The 9,717-nt window shown below is 33.2% G+C and overlaps 1 long non-coding RNA gene across 2 annotated transcripts in view; it reads left to right on the forward strand.

Annotated features, from left to right (window-relative positions):
* LOC127860323 (uncharacterized) overlaps positions 1 to 9,717 on the forward strand; it is a 112,647-nt gene that overhangs the window by 39,138 nt on the left and 63,792 nt on the right. The window lies entirely within an intron of this gene.

The following is a 9,717-nucleotide window of genomic DNA, read 5'->3' on the forward strand; positions in this document are numbered from 1 at the left end:
TCATTTATGACGTATTTATGGTATACTGTTGCATCACTTATATATGTATATCTTCATGTGACGGCTTTGGACCCTGTTGGATATAAGTTTTGTATGATTTTTTGTCAAACTTTTACGGGTAATCCAGTGCACTTTTATATCTTTAACTAAATATAATTTAATATTGACCCAATAAGTGTGATAAATTGTGATAGAGTATGAACCATAAATATATGTATTATTATCTCTGATGGTAGCTATCTGTGATATTTCATGTCATTATATAATGTGGAAGATGCTTTTTGACCTAACATATTATTAAGCCCATGTCTTTCAACGTTATATATTCATATCAATATAATTTCTAAATTCTTACATATTGATGGTTATTGGTGTTATAGAAAGAGTTAATGCAACCTATTTTTCTTCAGTTCATTTTATATGATGCAATATTCCTTATTTCATTGACGTTTCAAATACACTCATGTGTATAAATGTGCTTGAAAAAATCTGCTTAAAAGGCACTGGAAATGCGCTTTAATATTAAGCGTATTTCATGAAAAAAAACAAGCACTTAAGTTCACTAATAAAATACACTTACTGTCTACTTTTGACAAGATGTGTACAAATATTAAGCAAAACTATAATCTTATGTGTAGTAATACACTAGTAAAGTGTGTTTTTTAACATAAAAAAATGCTTGGTATAATCAAAAAATATGGTGCCAATACCATTCACATTTAGATCAGAAATACAAAATATCACCAGATTGTTGCAATTATTTGTTAAATAACAATAACTGTGCATCGCATCTTAGGAAAAATGATATGTATCTTCACTTTTTTTCTATATTATTAAGCATTGATCTAAAATTGAACTCATCATATAACTGTGTATCTGACATAACAGTATAAGTGCAAATATCAGGATGTAATTATATATATATTTTCAGCAATTATTTTTATAAACATACACTACTTTTAGCAGTTTACAAATATGATTTGATTGTATAGCATGGTGAATTTGGTTGTGTTAGAATTGGCCAATATAATGAAATCCCTTTCATTGTTTAAACTGTCCAAACTTACAGGTTTAAATCTGTATTATGCAACACAAATTTTGTTCGTTGCTCCTCAAATACCGGTTAGTGAGAATTATTTTTCAATATGTTTACCAACATCATTTTCACATGTATTTAATTCTCATCTGATCAATAAATCGTTTGTTTGCATATTCCTTTATACATTGAATAAAGAAGACAAAACAAGAGGACAGCAACAGTTGATTTTAATACTCCGTTATTTTGTATGATGGGAATACATAATCATTGTGTTGTTTGTATAACATCCTAGTAGTTGTTGTTTCTATAATGTAAATTGTCTCATTTTCTTTGGGTTGAATCGACAAAACATAAAATACACAAATAATGTTTTACATTTTAATAATAATTATATTAAAAAAATAATCACTAGGCTAAGATAATTGCAGACATAAATGTACAAGTATATTTATTCAAATATGGCATCCTTGTTCTTGATTTCCTCTTTTTTCAAGGCATCGAACAACATGTTTTTACACAAAACATTGTCAGAATGTTTATCAAAATTCAGTTTGGTCAGTTGTTTTAAAGTTCCTGGGGAATACACTCATTTTAGCTTTAGCATATGAAAAGTGGTCACACAAAATTATTGAGGTTGCTTCCCTTTAACTGCGAGAAATGTCTTGCATTTTACCTAATTTTTAACTTCACTGTTGTGTATTGTATTCTAAGGGACACAACTCTTATTGTCTTGTTAAAGCATGCAGTCATGAGATACTTGTATTGAGGTTATCTGTGTGATTCTATGAATAGTCAGTTGTGAGTTACCCATCAAGGAGCTCAGAGTTATTACATCTGTTTCTACCATTTTTGTCTGTAAACTATAACAACACATACAAATGTTCTTGCATATAATAGGCAGTCATAGAACCAATTACTGTTACTGTTAATTTAAGTATGTCATAATCCTTATTTTACCTTTATTGTTTAAGCAAAACAGTTCAATTGTGTAGTTGTGTAAAGTACAAATACGCCTAATAACATGGTGTGCATCAGCCCAGTGGTAACTGCACTTAACTCATAAGCAAGAATTTGTGTGTTCAAATCCCATTGGATCCATAGTAAAATTTATCTGTCACATTGTTTTGTTTTTTTCACTAACTTAGTCATATCCTGCCATACCTCAATTTTATAACATAATAGTTATTCATTGGCAAAGTTTATCAAACGTTCAGTGTCATCATATTTATATAGAATTGTTAACGTGCTATCAACGCACAATTTATATTGCATACATGGACTGATTTTCAGAATCTAATATGCCTGTGTTCATGTAATATCAACTCCATCCGAACCACACAAAAAAATCAATTACGATCGGTCAGATCGAACGGAACAGTCAGAACAATCAACAAATTTTATCCAATTGATAATTTTGAACAAGGCGCAATTTCATGGTATGACATGAGCTAAAAGGAATCTGTCGAACAAAATGAGAAAGATTTTGTTGACTTGTTACACAAAATGGTTTTGTTTCCAGCCATGCGTGAGGTGATGATCATATTACTAACCCGAATTCCCACCACTTGTATGGTGGAATGATCATTTAGCTGGCTGGGACAAGACCCACCATGACCGACGACTGGCTCTCAGGATAATGCATGATGAGGTTTCACAGGGATCGGATCAACACTGACAAGAATATGTTCATACAAAAAAATCGAGACATTCTGCAGAGACTCTTGTCGCCTTCACTTCCTATTCAGGGACTGAATAAATGTTAATTGATTGAAATCTCCCCTCGATTTCGCATGAATGAATCATGTTTAAAACTATAGTTTTTGAGTTAATAAATTGTGCAATAACCGCATCCATGATTTGTTTTCATGTGGATGGGAGTTTATGTTCGTGTGAAACTAATCAGGGGTCATTCTGACCCACATTCAATTCAGGAATCATAATTTAACAAGTTAGGAGTTTTCAATATTTCAAAAAAAAATATATTGTTCGCTGATGTTCTAGGGGGGGGGGGGGGGGGGTCAGCTGACCCCATTTGCCACTAAGTGCAAATGCCCTTAATATGCATATGATTGTAGAAAAAAGGATTTGGGGCGGTGAAAATTTTTGGTAGAATTGTGGTCCCTCCTCTGTTTTTTCCAACATATAGTGGCTTGACGCTTTTGTTTTCAACTCCTCTTTAAAAGCTGGTTTGTTTCTTGCTCAAATAAGTGATTGTTTATTTTGGCAAAACGGTTATTTAATTGCCACATTTACAGCTAACTATCATTATCAAGAAATATCTTTCATAGAACGTAATATGAACTGGCAGATTTTGTGAATTAATGAGATGCAGGAGTAAACAACAATATTATCATTGATAAATGCATAAGTTTAACCATTATGAGGTATGACTTTAAGTCAAATAATTAGATATTAATATGTATTATTAAAGATATTTTTTATGTTACACTTTTTGTTAATGGCAATAAGCCTTTTGTCTACATGAAAATGTGTGCAAATGAATTGGTGGGATAACGACCTAGCAATACTGCCAACTGAACAACCCTCTACTGGTTGGATCTAGATCAAACTTTCACTGTTGAATGACCTGAATATTTAGGCGGTTCAGTAAAGTTTTGGCAGAATTATGGACCTCTGTCTAGTTTTCTACTATAAAATATTTATGGAGAACAATGTGTGTTAAACTCCTCTTAATGCTTGGCAGATTCTGAATTCGACCAGTTTTGGGCCTTAGTCTTCTTGTCTGACGTAGAATATGTAGTGGATTTGTCCTTGTCTGTGACATATATCTAGTTGGTTTTTTTTCAATATTTTTATTTATCTTGTTTTGTTGTACTTTACAATTTAGAATTACTTTAATTACTCATAGTTTTTTGACACTTAAAAGAAATTTAAAAAAAACGTGTCCAAAAATTAAGAAACAAATAATGATAAAAAAAATAGGTGTCCGAAAATTTAGAGACACTATATATATTGCATTAAAAATCTGATACAGGTAGGCAATATATATAGCGCCCATTGTATCAACAACTAATATCATGTGCTTGTAAAATACCATGCTGTATAGTATAATTAACGTTTAAATATGTTTGCACTTTATGATTTTTTTTTAAATTTCATATGCTTAATTTTTTTTTTACAGTAAGTTATTCCAAGGCTAATGACCAACGGGTTCAAAGTCGAGCATTGTTTTACCGATACTCAAGTATGAAGCTGTAATGAACGCATAGAGTTGTTGTCTTACACCTTTAATTGTTTGTATAACTCACAATAGGGTGCACTACGTTTCAAATGTTTAGTATTAGTCACAGTTATCTTTCTGGTGTGAAACCATTGTTTGTTACCGTTTAACATGGTCATTCACCCATTAAGGCAAATATAATGGTCAATTGCACATGAGTATTCTTCCGCCGGGTTTTATCATCTTAATCCATTCGTAATAATAATAATTAATAAGGTGGCCGTGGCGTTATGGATATGGTGTCCGCTTAGCCATCGAGAGGTCATGGGTTAAATCCCCATAGTGAGAGCGCTCTTCAGATTTCCCTCAAAGACATCAAGTACTGGTTCTAGTTCCAGGAAACGGACTCGAGAGCTTTTCATTTTAAGCCTAAGCCTTTCGATGCAATTAAGCTAAAATTAAAATGTTTAAACTAATCTGGTAGTAAACCACATGATCAATGTGACATCAGATAAGCAAAAACAGGGTCAAACTCTGGTAAAATAGCGCTATTAAATCTACTGTCCAAAACTTTTGAGTCATTAATTATGGATGGAAACCTGAATGCCCGACAATTTAGAGTCACAAACATTTATTATTGTGGCCAAAAAAGAGGGTGTCAGAAAATTGAGAGTGGCCCAAAACTCGAAGTAATTACGGTCTGATCAGGTTTACAAAAACATCCCTTTAACGCTCCAGGTAATTTCTATTATAATTATCTGCCAGTCTTCATTTAAATTCATCAGCATTTAAATCTCATGATTTTCATGTTCCTATTGCATTTAGCAGTCAACATGGGAGACTATTGTCACAAGTGTGTGTAATTCTGATGGATTAACATTTAGTGTAAGATCAAATTACTGACCAAAGGTTTTGGTAAGTAAACTATTAGAAATTGTTACAGGACTCCTGCAGGCTGAAGCATAGAAGCTGAGTACCTGAAGCTCTCAGACTCAGATTAATCAAAACTTATGTAAAATTAGTGTCTAGATCTGTGGTTAGTTTTAGCTTCACATCATTTATACACCAAGGATGTATGTGCCTCTGTATATCAACAGTCACAAACTTTTACAACAAAGTAATCCTGCATACAACATTCAACCCTGCATTCACTTATCCTTGAAGTTCATTGAAGCTGCACATTTGGAATGTTCATGATCTTGTTATATTAAAATCTTGCTAATCATTACCTATTTGTGACAACTTTGACAAGCTAGGGCTTAAATATGAGGACTGACAAGATTAACTCTTTCAGTGCGGGAACCGAATTTTGAAGGCCTGTGCAAACAGTTTGGATCCAGATGAGACGCCACAAAACGTGGCGTCTCATCAGGATCCAAACTGTTTGCTATTCTGATAGTATTCTTTGAAAAAAATCGAAGAAAATGCTAATTTTAGAAATTTAGCAGACAACATTTTAGCAGACGACAAATTTCCCAGCATGCAAAGGGTTAAGAGTCTTAACGTATGTGGATATTGTGTCCGCCCAGCGATCGGGAGGTCACAGGTTCAATCCCCATAGTGGGAGCGTTTCTTTCGATCTCCCTCAAAGACACCAAGTACTGGTTCTAGTCCCAGGTAACAGACTCAAGTGCGTTTCAAATAAGCCTTAGGCTTTCAATGCAATCAAACTAAAATAAATAGGTTTAATCTTATGTCCCCCACTATAGTAGTGGGGGACATATTGTTTTTGCCCTGTCTGTCTGTCTGTTGGTCTGTTTGCGCCAACTTTAACATTTTGCAATAACTTTTGCTATATTGAAGATAGCAACTTCATATTTGGCATGCATGTGTATCTTATGAAGCTGCACATTTTGAGTGGTGAAAGGTCAAGGTCAAGGTCATTCTTCAAGGTCAAAGGTCAAATATATGTGGCCAAAATCGCTCATTTTATGAATACTTTTGCAATATTGAAGATAGCAACTTGATATTTGGCATACATGTGTATCTCATGGAGCTGCACATTTTGAGTGGTGAAAGGTCAAGGTCAAGGTCATCCTTCAAGGTCAGAGGTCAAATATATGTGGCCCAAATCGCTTATTTTATAAATACTTTTGCAATATTGAAGATAGCAACTTGATATTTGGCATGCATGTGCATTTCATGGAGCTGCACATTTTAAGTGGTGAAAGGTCAAGGTCAAGGTCATCCTTCAAGGTCAGAGGTCAAATATATGTGGCCCAAATTGCTTATTTTATGAATACTTTTGCAATATTGAAGATAGCAATTTGATATTTGGCATGCATGTGTATCTCATGGAGCTGCACATTTTGAGTGGTGAAAGGTCAAGGTCATCCTTCACAAGGTCAAGGTCATCCTACAAGGTCAAACATCATATAGGGGGACATAGTGTTTCACAAACACATCTTGTTGAGTTTGTTTTTAAGTCTACACATATTTATAGCCCTGTAAACAAAGATTTAAGAGGGGTTATATTGGACTGTCACTCATTCAGTTTGTCTGTCAGTCTGGCCATTTTTCTGCATATAATGTTTTGCATTTGTGAAGGAAACTTTTTCCACATTTCTCTAGTGATTTATTTGTAACTATAAATTAGTAATCACCATGAAATTTGATGATGCAATACTTAAGTTCATGCTCAGTTATCCACTTTTTCCTGAGTCCTGTGCCTTTGAACTTTTCTATCATCATTGCTGCCATAGAGAATTCCAATTTTGAAATTTCTTAATTCTTGGAGCTAGATCAAGCTGGATAAAAAAGGGGTGTTGGTATTGCAACATGCCATAATTCCCTGCTTGTAGTCAATTTATCCCATCATTTTTTGCATTTTTTCTAACCTTTCATAAGTTGACAAAAGAAAAAGGCTTGAAGCACCTTGTTACATGACACTGATAAATTGAGCTTGTTTGCTGTAAACAGCACGGTTAAAAGTTAACAACCTCTATCAGATAGGGTGTAATTTCATTAATGAGTTGATCATCATGGGATAACAATTTATCTATTTCTCATTTTGTTTCATTAATATTGCTAAAAAAGAATTTTGAGTTTGACTGTGTCACTAATTTGAAACAACACAAAAATGCATGCAGGGATGGAAATTAGTGGTTCGCCGTGAGCCCAGGGTGAGTAGATTTTGGCCCGGGCAACTATATTTCAAAAGTTGGTAGTCCGGCTGGGCAGCTAACTTTTTTAAGCTTGAAACAATTCAGTGCAATTAAACATTTAAATAAAAATTGGCGACTGTGGATGATAAATAGTTAAATAAAATTCATTTATTTAGGCTCGGAAAAGATTCAATTCAGACTCATAGTAAGACATAATGCACAGAAAGTGTGTCATGTTAACAATGTTGTTGTTTAATTATCTATTGTTTTATTTATAAGGAAAGTATTACATACGAATGACATGACATGTACATTGTACTGGGCTTGTAAGTCTTAAGTGCTCAGCTGTTTTCTAAAATGTTTTGGAAGGCCTATCACATGCAGTCCAATATGTCCAATAATTATATATTAATTTTCTTTTTTAATAAAATAATAATTTATGAAAATGTATTCCTTAAACATTATTCTTATTTACCATTAAAAGCATTTTAAGGCAATTACACAGTAAATCCAATGACATGTAAATCAATCAGATAAAATGTTGAGTCCAATATAACACAGGTGTTTCTTAGTTCCTTTTTTATGCCCCCCGAAGGGTGGCATATAGTTTATGAACTGTCCATCAGTCAGTCTCTCTGTCCTTCCGAAAACTTTAACATTAGTCATAACTTTTAAAATATTGAAGGTAGCAACTTGATATTTGGCATGCATGAGTATCCTCATGGAGCTGCGCATTTTGAGTGGTGAAAGGTCAAGGTCATCCTTCAAGGTTGAAGGTCAAATTTATGGCTTCAAAGCGGTGCAGAAGGGGGCATTGTGTTTCTGACAAACAAATCTCTTTTTCCTATTACCTTCCATTTCCGTTGCACATGTTTTCTGGAATTCAAACATGGAGGCGCCAATCGCTGTGATTGATTGTTGCCATATTATAATTGATTAACCCTTTGCATGCTGGGAAATTTGTTGGCTGCTCAAATATTGTCTGCTGAATTTCTAAAATTAGCAATTTCTTCGATTTGTTTTAAAGAATACTTTCAGAATATCAAACAGTTTGGATCCCGATGAGACGCTACGTTCTGTGGCCTCGCATCTGGATCCAAACTGTTTGCAAAGGCCTTCAAAAGTCAGTTCCAGAACTAAAAGAGTTAACTTGCACTGGGGCATTTGACAGTCAAAGTGTGATTAACTATTGTTTGAGGCAAATAAAGGAGATAAAAAAAGCATGTGTTTAATTATGAGTGTTTTACATTCTTACGGTGTTACTATTTATATGCTATCGTTCGTTTGATCATTGACAGCTTTTTACAAGTTTATGTAGTCATGTTTCATTTCATTCTTATTTGTAAACAATATTTTAATATAGTTTGCTTAAATGTAACTGTAAATTCACTTTTACTCGGTTTCATCTCATTCAAATGTGTAAACAATATTTATTTTTAAAAAGTATGCTCAAATGCAAGTGTTAACATAACCAGCAAAGGGAAATCAAATTCAGACAATTAAGAAACATTCAAATGCAGGTTTTAATATCGTATGCAGAATTGACTTTCACCTGGTTTCAGAAAATAATTTCTACATGTTGCATTTAATTATAATAAAATCAACTTTTCAATTGGTTGTTATAATTTTTTATCTGAGGGTTGCCCGATGTGTGCAAATCATGTTACCTGAATTGCACATGTTTAATTAGAAATACCCCATCCCATAATTCATTTTACAATTTTGCACTTCTGAAAAATGGTATATGTTTGTGTTTATAAAATTCTTAAATACACTTATGGTCAGTATTGGCCAGGTAGATTATTTTTATTTTGAAGTTGTGATTATATAGGATTATCAGATAAATAAAGAATATATACATATTAACTAGAAAGGGAGTATTTATCCAGATATTTAAAGGCTTAGGCTTATATGCATTTATTATATACCTGTTTAATGTTTTTAACAAAATACAGGTTGTATCAATCGTTGAAATGAAAAATCCCGTATTACGCTACTCGCTGTTTCCAATTCCGTATTACCATACTAGACGGACTGCTTTGACCCATTTAATGACGTCACATTACACGCACCGAAAATAGAAATATTTTACATTACGAAATATATTACGAAGTACACTGTGTGACATCATTTCTGTGACAAAACACAATAGTTTTATCTGAACTCTGTAAGGACATTATGGACGTGGTGTTTTTTAACAGTAAACTATGTGTTAAAAACGTATTTTGGAGTGTGTGTTTATCATGCATAAATGTATATTTCGATAGGAATACAATAAAATAGTGTGGTTTAAAGTAAGTTTCGATAAAGACATGAAAGTTAGAAGTGGAAGTGCATATCGTTTTAACGTTTTTGCAAATCGGATTAAAGTTGTCAACTTAATTGTTATAAAA

The sequence above is a fragment of the Dreissena polymorpha genome, chromosome 1, assembly GCF_020536995.1.
Source record: "Dreissena polymorpha isolate Duluth1 chromosome 1, UMN_Dpol_1.0, whole genome shotgun sequence".
NCBI classification, from domain to species: Eukaryota; Metazoa; Mollusca; class Bivalvia; order Myida; family Dreissenidae; genus Dreissena; species Dreissena polymorpha.